Below are 11,686 nucleotides of genomic sequence, written 5' to 3' on the forward strand. Positions count from 1 at the left end.
TCTGTGCGAGTCACTGATGACTGTAGCCCCACAGACAGACACCAGCTTGATACTGCAGCGCAGGTGGGAGGAGCAGAAAGACATTTACTAGAACAGCACTTACAAGCTGAGGTGCAACAGATTGAAGGTTTCAGTCAATTGATGAGTTCTCTTACTGAGAAGGATGTTGACTCTAGAGCCTCTATCAAGCAGGCAATCGATAATCTTGGCATTACACTTGTTGTATCCTGAAAAGTGGACCTGTTATGTTTAGGTCGACACTTAACCCTTTCCCCCTCAGAGCGGACTAAGTGATATACACAGTCGACACTTATCTTTGGTACAGATGACAGACTTCGAGTGAAGGATGGTTCAAAACGGTCTTTATTTACAGTACTGGGGAGAACCTTCTGAGTCTCTCCTCAGATCCGATCCACCGATTCCCTAGCAACAATCACAGTTATACAAAAATCAAACTCCCCTCCCTAGGGGCGGGGATAAAGCTTATCAGCATATACAGAGTTATAGCTAAATGGCAATTATAAACAGTGACATTACATCTTCTTGCGCTTACCATCCCACATTTCTGTTATCGGTTAGTCCTGTCACCTCCGGCCTATGGGCCCCCATCTTTATTACTTTACAACCCCCATTTGCCCATTAGCCAGGTGGTTTTGCTTGTTGAATGTTTTCTTAAGATAGCAGACTTCGTTAAGGGTGCGAGGCCCATACATTCGGCCTCGTCTCGGGTGACTTTCTGCAAAGCAAGCATATCCTAATTAGACTTTGAAGACTGGAACCTTATTGTGTGATTTACTATCAGCCGGTTTTAAGTGGCGTTATCTGCATATGTGTTTGCTCGCCTGAATACCCAACTCCTCCCTCATCTTCCCTCTGCAATCTAATCTTTCAGCCTTGAAGTCATTTAATCACGTTTAAACCTTTAGCTGAATAAAGGAAATACAGACCTCTATATCGTTTAACTCAGGGTAGGGATTAACCCATTATCTCCACCTTGTACATCGGTTTTGCATTATACATATTCTAACATTAAAACTAATTATGCCTTTGGGTAACATACAAACTAAGGTATAATGGTAATTTGGCTACTTCAGCACTTAATCAGATAGCATTGCAGTTGGTGGCGCTTAATGAGAATATCATTACACTATTTAATTTGCATGAACCACATTCTGCTGCCATTACTTTGACTCCTGCAGAAGCGCCCTTACCTGCTCACAGTGCAGAAACAGTGCGGGCCCAGGAGCCAGCTGTTCCGCCAGTCATGATGCAAGCAAACGTTGACTTGCAGCAGCAGCAACCCTGTCATGAGACAATTGCTGAAGGGCAAGAGACGGCACACAGGGGCCTTTCAAGTGGCAGCAGAGGGCTCCAGTCACGGGGAGGGAAAAGGCGCAGGAAACGTTAGGGTGTCACCTTTTGCGCAATGCACCTCCTTGGACCCTCAGTCACAGATGCGAGGGGGCAAATTGTTCAATTGTTTAATTTTTCATTTTATTTACATGTTAAATGTTGTCTTTGCTTTTTTCATTGAAATGTATATTTGTGACTGAAAGGATATGTAACCTTTTCGTTTAAAAAGTACAGCCTGTAATCACTTTGAAAAAAAAATTCAACTTTTATTTTAGCAAAAATATTTTTACAACTGTTTGAAAATTAGAAAATAGCTAGTTTCCATCTTGAATGTCTTTACTGCACTAAGAAACCAAAAAAAGTTACTTTAAACTGTTTACAAAGTTTTTCCAAACTATTTATGTTTGCGAATGTTTGAAAAGTTGAAAATAGGTAGTTAACATCTTCAATGTTTTAATTGCATTAAGAAACCAAAAAAAGTTACTTTAAACTGTTTACAAATTTCTTTCTGAACTATTTATGTTTACAAATGTTTGAAAAGTAGAAAATAGCTAGTTAACATTTAAAAGTTATAAACTATCTACATCAAAACTGAACCTGAAAACTCTTGATGCTGCAATAAAAATTCACTGTTTCACTTTAAATTGTGTCTGCTCCTTTCTTTGCCTTGCGGGGGGAGGGGTAGGTACAAGGCAACACTACCTCGTGAAGGAGTTGGCTACTAGCAGTTCCCGAGCAGCCTTACTTTCAGCAGCACTTGGCTCCTCCCCATGAGGCCTGGCCACAGGCACATTGGCATCGTCTATGTCCTCCATTTCAGCAGGGAGCTCTTCTGCAGTGTTAAGGGTCAGTCCTTCCTGCAGGGCAAAGTTATGCAAAGCACAACAGGCCATCACAATCCTTGCCACTTTCTGGTGAGAATACTGCAAGGTCCCCCCTGACCTATCCAGGCACCGGAATCGTGATTTCAGAACTCCGATTGTCCTCTCCACCACTTGACGTGTGGACACGTGTGCCTGGTTGTATCTCTCCTGAGCCTCATTATTGGTCTTGCGGTAGGGAGTCATCAGCAATGGTCTTAGCGGGTAGCCCTTGTCGCCCAATATCCATGCTAATCCTGGAGGCAATTTGCTGAGGGCATCATATAAGTTAGAGTTACGGAGGACGAAGGAGTCATGATTACTTCCCCGGTGCGCTGCATTCACGTTTAGGAGCCTGAGATGCGCATCACATACTATCATTACATTCAATGAATGATACCCCTTCCTGTTGATGTATGTCACAGGTGCATCCAGTGGTGCCTTCAATGCAATATGGGTTCCATCGACGGCCCCAATCACTTTGGGGAATCCAGCAATGCGATGAAATGCAAGGGCCATCTCCTTTTGATGTCGAGTGGACAAGTCATACTTAATGAACTCTGAAAGCCTACGGAAAATGGCATCTGTGACCTGGTGAATGCAGACCCTCGCAGCATTCTTGGAGATGTTGCTTATGTCACCGGTGCCTGCTTGAAATGACCCACTTGCAAAGATGTTCAATGCTGTGGTTACCTTCATGTTCACTGACACGGCAGTGCGGGTCTTCGAGCATGTTTGAAGGTCCTCCTTCAACATGTCACATAGTCGGCCGATTGCCTCTTTACTGAAGCGCAGCCTCCTCACACACAACTCCTCTGACAGCATCTCAAATGATCACCTCTCCCTGTACACTCTCTGGGGTGGGTAGTAGTTCCTTCTGATCAGGAGACGGTTATGGTTCCTCACTCTTCTATGTTGTTCCCTGGCGTTTCGAATTCTTTGAAGCAAAATCACACAGAGCATCAGGGCACCATTTCTAGAGGGCATGTTCCTCGCTCACAGGCCTCCTCTTTACACAGACGTCCTTGTAAGGAAAAAATGGAAAGAGTTGTTAAAGTAATTTTAATAAAGTGAGTGGCTAGAAAATCACCTCGGGCTATGGCAGGAAACATGCGTTATCGGCTTGAGAACACGTCATACTCGCCTGATGAATATCACAGCCCGAGATGATTTTCCAATAACTAACATTTTCTGAAAGTCATAATTACATACATACATTCATACACATACTGAAAGGAATATATACATACATACTTACTTAAAAGAATATATATTACTGATGAAAAGTTTCTTTCTTAAAAATTTTGTAAATGTTAAATTATTCATTTTTAAACAGTCATTTTCACATTTAATAAAAATATCAAATTCAATTAGGCCTTGCACACAGCAAGAGTTGCTCCTTGTACCTACATTACTCAAAACCCGTTTAAAAAAAAAATTAAAGTTGGAAACTTACCTCAGATTTTCTTAAAATAACTTTGCTCCCTTTCACAACCAAAAATGTGCCGTTCAGAAGCACCACTGCTGAGAGTTCTTCCTCCTGAGCGTTACGGAGCTTCTGGGGGGCTTTACTCCTGCTTTTTAAATGTGTAAATGCTGGGGACTTACCCTCACTGCACCAATTCAGAAAAACGCCGAAGTTCAATGCGCACGCGCTGCCTCATACGTCGCACACGTTCTACCTCTGAACCCCTGCTTTCAAGGGAACGGAAGTGCCGGTTTCCCGCGCACGCGCTGTGCATGCAGAAAACCGGCGCTTCCATCGGGCCCACGCGTGAGTACCCCGTGCGTACTCACCTGTGGAGACCCGAATTTCTGGGCCAATATGGTTTTCAGATATATTACATTTTACTCCAAGTTAAAAAAAACTGTAACTTTGCAACAGTGTAATAAGGCCCGAATTAATGGCTGTGTCTGAAACCACATTGAGAAGTCTACATCACTGGAGTGTGAAACTAATAGTTCTGATGAAGGGTCCCAGACCTGAAACGTTAACTCTGTTTCTCTCTCCACGGATGCTGCCTGGGCTGGAGTTTTTCCAGCGTTTTCTGTTGTTATTTCAGATTTCCAGCATCCGCAGTATTTTGCTATTAAACTAATAGTAGTTATTTACAACTGCCAATAACGTGTCTTCTAAAATCTTTGTATTTATATTCATATTTCCAAGCTAAAATAAAATAATCTAAATTAGAGTATTTACAATTAAAATTAGACCAGGTTATAGAAAGAACAGATGAGTGACGACAACTGAAACTGTAATGTCATTGCAGTTGTGACTGATATCAGACCAACAGCTGGCAAGAGTGCACAGTATATCAGTTTCATGCAATGTACCCAATGACTTCCTCTCTGTTCTTTGGTAATCCTCTCATCAAAATGAGCAGCCAACTCAAGTGCTTCTAAACCTGTATAAATGATAAAGTGTTATTTACTATAGCTTCAAACCCAGGCATGTAATTTAGAAACCAGATAGAGAGTATTAAGAAGTGCAATTAAATGTAATTGTAAATCATGATTTCCAGAATAAATTTGAATATATTACTGTTGTAACCCTAGTGATTCGAGATTCAACATCAAATTTAAGGTTTTCTGTCACCTTTTTAAAATTAATATAAACACTTGGAAAGGGTGCAGAGGAGATTTAATAGAATGTCGACAACCAAATCTGGAAAAGCTGCTGGTCCAGATGGTGTTTACCCAGAATTCCTAAAAGCACCGGGACCCAAAGCGAAGAGATGGTTGACCTCCTTCTTCTCTGAGGTACTGGCAACTGGTAAAATTCCACCTATTTGGAGGGAGACTAAAATAATTGCCCTCCTGAAGCGGGGGAAGAATGCTTGTGAAGCCTCCAGCTTCACAAGCTCCTTACTTTGCACTTGTTATAAAGTGTGACATGACTGCTGCCAACAAACCGGAAGCGGTTGATAGTGCCACAAGTTGACCAATTTTCTGTGCAACCAAACTGATAACCAGGATCCTGCTGCGATTTGAGTTTTTGCAATTCTGATTCAGTATAGTTTCAGGAATTTTTATATGAAAACAACAACAACCTGTATTTATACAGCATCTTTAACGTAGTAAAACATCCCAAGGCACTTTATAGGAGTGTTAGAAAACAAATTTTGACACTGAGCCACATAAGGAGACATTAGGGCAGATGAACATAGGAACAGGAGTAGGCCATTCAGCCCTGTGAGCCTGTTCCACCATTCAATGAGATCATGGCTGATCTGCGAACTGACTCCACATACCCGCCTTTGGCCCCTATCCCCAATACCTTTGGTTAACAAAAATCTATCAATTTCAGATTTAAAATTAACAATTGATCTAGCATCAATTGCCTTTTGCGGAAGAGAGTTCCAAACTTCTTCCACCATTTGTGTGTAGAAGTGTTTCCTAATATCACTCCTGAAAGGTCTGGCTCTTATTTTTAGACTCTGCCCCCTAGTCCTAGAATCCCCAGCCAGCGGAAATAGTTTCTCTCTATCTACTCTATCTGTTCCCCTTAATATCTTGAAAACTTCGATCAGATCATCCCTTAACCTTCTAAATTTAAGGGAATACAACCCCAATTTGTGTAATCTCTCCTCGTAACTTAACCCTTGGAGTCCAGGTATCATTCTGGTAAACCTATGCTGCACTCCCTCCAAGGCCAATATATCCTTCCTAAGGTGTGGTGCCCAGAACTGCTCACAGTACTCCAGGTGTGGTCTAACCAGGGTTTTGTACAACTACTTGAGCTAGATAAGTTAGGGAGGTCCAAGGGACATAAGTTATAAAAGCCTAGAACTAGAGGAGATGCTCCAAGGTACTTCTTTTTGTAGAGTCGCCAACTGAATTAGAATAAGTTTCTGGCAAAAGCCGTGAGTTTCTGCAAGCATTCAAAAGGGAGCTGGACAGGTTCCTGAGAGTGGCAAACATTATCTACATAAATAAGGTATGTTGGTAATTGTGGGTTGTACCATCCAATCACCGTAATTTCCTAGAGCTTGTTTGTCAGAAAGGAATTTTTTTTTATTCGTTCCTGGGATGTGGGCATCGTTGGCAAGGCCAGCATTTATTGCTCATCCCTAATTGCCCTTGAGAAGGTGGCAGTGAACTGCCTTCTTGAACCACTGCAGTCCGTGTGGTGAAGGTACTCCCATAGTGCTGTTAGGGAGGGAGTTCCAGGATTTTGACCCAGCGATGATGATGGAACGGTGATATATTTCCAAGTCAGGATGGTGTGTGACTTGGAGGGGAACTTGAAGATGATGGTGTTCCCATGCACCTGCTGCCCTTGTCCTTCTAGCTGGTGGAGGTCTCAGATTTGGGAGGTGCTGCCGAAGACGCCTTGACGACCTGCTGCAGTGCATCCTGTAGATGGTACACACTGCAGCCATGGAAGTGGGGGGAGTGGATGTTTAATCCAGTGGATGGGATGCTGGTCAAGCGGGCTGCTTTGTCCTGGATAGTGTTGAGCTTCTTTACTGTTGTTAGAGCTGCACCCATCCAGACAAGTGGAGAATATTCCATCGCACTCCTGACTTATGCCTTGTAGGTGTTAGAGAGGCTTTGGAGAGTCAGGAGGTGACCCACTCGCCACAGAATACCCAGCATTTGACCTGCTTTAATAGCCAAGGAATTTATCTGGCTGGTCCAGTTCAGTTTCTGGTCAATGGTGACCCTTGGGATGTTGATGGTGGGGGGACTCAGTGATGGTATTGCCATTGAATGTCATGGTGAGGTGGTCATTGCCTGACACTTGGGTGGCATTAATGTTAATTGCTACATATTAGCGCTAGCCTGGGTTGTCCAGGTCTTGCTGCATGCTGGCATGGACTGCATCATTATCTGAGGAATTGCGAATGTAACTAAACACTGCAATCACTAGCAATCAGTTCACAGCTCACAACTTTATGAAAGGGAAATCATGTTTGACAAATTTGCTGGAGCTCTTGGAGGATGTAACGAGCAGGGTGGATAAAGGGGAACCAGTAGATGTCATGCATTTGGATTCCCAGAAGGCATACGATAAGGTGCCACATAAAAGGTTACTACACAAGATAAGAGCTCACGGGTTTGGGGGTAATGTATTAGCATGGATAGAGGATTGGCTAACAAACAGAAAACAGTCGGGATAAATGGGTCATTTTCAGGTTGGCAAACTGTAACTAGTGGGGTGCCACAGGGATCAGTGCTGGGGCCTCAACTATTTACAATCTATATCAATGGCTTGGATGAAGGGACTGAGTATAATGTAGCCAAATTTGCTGATGATACAAAGATAGGTGGGAAAGCAAATTGTGTGGAGGACACAAAGAATCTCCAACGGGATATAGATAGGCTAAGTGAGTGGGCAAAAATCTGGCAGATGGAGTTTAAGGTGGGAAAATGCGAGGTTATCCACTTTGGTAGGAAAAATAAAAAAGCAAATTATTATTTAAATGGGGATTACAAAATGCTGAGGTACAGAGGGATCTGGGGGGTCCTTGTACATGAATCACAAAAGGTTAGCATGCAGGTACAGCAAGTAATCAGGAAGGCAAATGGAATGTTGGCCTTTATTGCAAAGGGAATGGAGTATAAAAGTAGGGAAGTCCTGTTACAACTGTACAGGGCGTTGGTGAGACTACACATGGAGAACTGCGTACAGTTTTGGTCTCCTTATTTAAGGAAGGATATACTTGCATTGGAGGCAGTTCAGAGAAGGTTCAGGAGGTTGATTCCGGAGATGAAGGGGTTGTCTTATGAAGAAAGGTTGGGCCTATACTCATTGGAGTTTAGAAGAATAAGAGGGGATCTTATTGAAATATATAGGGGGAAAAAATTCAGTTGATTTGCGCCTCCTGTTAGCGCCCTAAGAGGGCGCTAATGGGGCACAAAGCAACTAGCGCCTGGGCACGGGGCCGCTAACGCCGCCCGCGAAATTCAGCGGGAGGTTAGCGGCGGCGGTAACCGTTAGTGCCCCGTGGCACTGCGCCGCCAGCGATGACATCATCGGCGTGCACAGGGACCCGCTCGCGATCTTCGGTAGCGCCCCCTGACTTACCGCTGGACGCTATGTCTGACAGGGTCAGGGGGGCCTACCTGCGGCCAGGGCGGCGCAAATTAAAGGGGAGGTGCTGGGTGGCTATTTTTGTTGCTGGCCGCCTTCCAACACCTGCCCCCACTGCTGTCACCGGCCTCCTGTGCAGCCACCCCGCCGAGTGCCGGCTGCGCTCCATGAGCCCGGCACTTCTCTTGAGGGCCGGGCTCTTTTGCCTGCACTCTGATTCCTGGTGGCCCAGCTGGGCCCCGGGTCGCGCTGCGCGAGGCCCCTCCCCTTTAATAGGGCACATAGCGCTGTGATATTCACTCGCAGCGCCCCAAGAGGGAGGCGGGGCGCTTCCAGTAGTGCCCCGCTTCCCTCTTGGGGCGCTACCATTGAATTTCGGGAGTGGGGGCGCTAACTTTTTCGGGGCGCTACGGCGGAGTTAACACCCCAAAGGGGGCGCGACCCAATTTTTTCCCCATAAGATTCTGAAGAGGCTTGACAGGTTAGATGCAGAGAGGACGTTTCCCCCCGTGGGGGAATCTAGAACTAGGGGGCAGAATTTCAGAATAAGGGAAAACCCTTTTAAATTGGAAATGAGGAGGAATTTCTCCTCTCAGAGGGTCATGAATCTTTGGAATTCTCTTCCCCAGAGAGCTGTGGAGGCTGGGTCATTGAATATATTGAAGGTGGCGATAGACAAATTTTTGAATGATAAGGGAGTGAAGGGTTATGGGGAGCGGGCAGGGAAGTGGAGTTGAGGCCAAGATCAGATCAGCCATGATCCTTTTAAATGGCGGAGCAGGCCGAGGGCCCAAATGACCTACTCCTGCTCCTACGTCTTATGTTCTTATGACCTTATGATGGATGGAAGGATTGTCTGGGAATCTGCCGGAATTGAGGATTGATCTCCTGTGCACTGATGCTAGCAACCTAGATTGCATAATGTAATGATTTGCATAAAGTAAGAAACTAATTGTTACAAACAAAGTACAGGTTGAGCGTCCAAAATCCGGAGTTCTCCTGCTGATTACCACCAACCACCTTCCCTCAGCTGATGAATCAGTACTCCTCCATGTTGAACAACACTTGGAAGAAGCACTGAGAGTAGCAAGGGCACAGAATGTACTCTGGGTGGGGGACTTCAATGTCCATCACTAAGAGTGGCTCGGTAGCACCACTACTGACTGAGCTGGCCGAGTCCTGAAGGACATAACTGCCAGTCTGGACCTACAACAGGTGGTGAGAGAACCAACACGAGGGAAAAACCTACTTGACCTCGTCCTCACCAATCTACCTGTCGCAGATGCATCTGTCCATGACTGCATTGGTAGCAGTGACCACCGCACAGTCATTGTGGAGACGAAGTCCCATCTTCACACTGAGGATACCCTCCATCGTGTTGTGTGGCACTACCACCGTGCTAAATGGGATAGATTCAGAACAGATCTAGCAGCTCAAAACTGGGCATCCATGAGCGCTGTGGGCCATCAGCAGCAGCAGAATTGTATTCCACCACATGGCCTGGCATATCCCTCACTGTACCATTACCACCAAGCCAGGGGACCAACCCTGGTTCAATAAGGAGTGTAGAAGAGCATGCCAGGAGCAGCACCAGGCGTACCTAAAAATGAGGTGCCAACCTGGGAAAGCTGCAACACAGGACTACATGCATGCTAAAAAGCAGAAGCAGCATGCTATAGACGGGGCTAAGTGATCCCAAAATCAACGGATCAGATCAAAGCTCTGTAGTCCTGCCACATCCAGTCGTGAATGGTGGTGGACCATTAAACAACTAACAGGAGGAGGAGGCTCCATGAATATCCCCATCCTCAATGATGGTGGAGCCCAGCACGTGAGTGCAAAAGGCAAGGCTGAAGCGTTTGCAACCATCTTCAGCTAGAAGTGCCGAGTGGATGATCCATATTGGCCTCCTCCTGAGGTCCCCACCATCACAGAAGCCAGTCTTCAGCCAATTCGATTCACTCCACGTGATATCAAGAAACGGCTCAGCGCACTGGATACAGCAAAGGTTATGGGCTCTAACAACATCCCGGCTGTCGTGCTGAAGGCTTGTGCTCCAGAACTAGCCGTGCCTCTAGCCAAGCTGTTCCAGTACAGCTACAACACTGGCATCTATCCGACAATGTGGAAAACTGCCCAGGTATGTCCTGTCCACAAAAAGCAGGACAAATCCAATCTGGCCAATTACCGTCCCATCAATCTACTCTCAACCATCAGCAAAGTGATGGAAGGTGTCATCGACAGTGCTATCAAGCGGCACTTACTCACCAATAACCTGCTCACTGATGCCCAGTTTGGGTTCCGCCAGGACCACTCTGCTCCCGACCTCATTACAACCTTGGTCCAAACATGGACAAAGGAGCTGAATTCCAGAGGTGAGGTGAGAGTGACTGCCCTTGACATCAAGGCAGCATTTGACCAAGTGTGGCATGAAGGAGCCCTAGTAAAACTGAGGTCAATGGGAATCGAGGGGAAAACTCTCCACTGGCTGGAGTCATACCTAGCACAACGGAAGATGGTTGTGGTGGTTGAAGGTCAATCATCACAGCCCCAGGACATCGCTGCAGGAGTTCCTCAGGGCAGTGTCCTAGGCCCAACCATCTTCAGCTGCTTCATCAATGACCTTCACTCCAACATAAGGTCAGAAATGGGGATGTTCGCTGATGACTGCACAGTGTTCAGTGCCATTCACAACTCCTCAGATAATGAAGCAGTCCATGCCCGCATGCAACAAGACCTGGGCGACATTCAGGCTTGGGCTGATAAGTGGCAGGTAACATTCGCGTCACAGAAGTGCCAGGCAATGACTATCTCCAACAAGCGAGAGTCTAACCACTGCCCCTTGACATTCAATGGCATTACCATCGCCGAATCCCCCACCATCAACATCCTGGGGGTCACCATTGACCAGAAACTTAACTGGACCAGCCACATAAATAAACAACAAGAGCAGGTCAGAGGCTAGATATTCTGCAGCGAGTGTCTCATCTCCTGGCTCCCCAAGGCACAAGTAAGGAGTGTGATGGTATACTCTCCACTTGCCTGGATGAGTGCAGCTCCAACAATACTCAAGAAGCTCAACACCATACACGACAAAGCAGCCTGTTTCATTGGCACCCCATCCACCACCTTAAACATTCACTCCTTCCACCACCGGCGTACCGTGGCGGCAGTCTGTACCATCTACATGATGCATGGCAGCAACTCGCCATGGCTTCTTCGTCAGCACCTCCCAAACTCGCAACCTCTACCACCTAGAAGGACAAGGGCAGCAGGTGCATGGGAACACCACCACCTCCAAGTTCCCCTCCAAGTCACACACCATCCTGACTTGGAAATATATTGCCGTTCCTTCATTGTCGCCTGGTCAAAATCCTGGAACTCCCTAACTAACAGTACCTTCACCGCACAGACTGCAGATGTTCAAGAAGGCGGC

Source organism: Somniosus microcephalus, chromosome 11 (genome assembly GCF_052327205.1).
Source record: "Somniosus microcephalus isolate GS21.2 chromosome 11, FLI_Smic_1.0, whole genome shotgun sequence".
Classification (NCBI taxonomy): domain Eukaryota; kingdom Metazoa; phylum Chordata; class Chondrichthyes; order Squaliformes; family Somniosidae; genus Somniosus; species Somniosus microcephalus.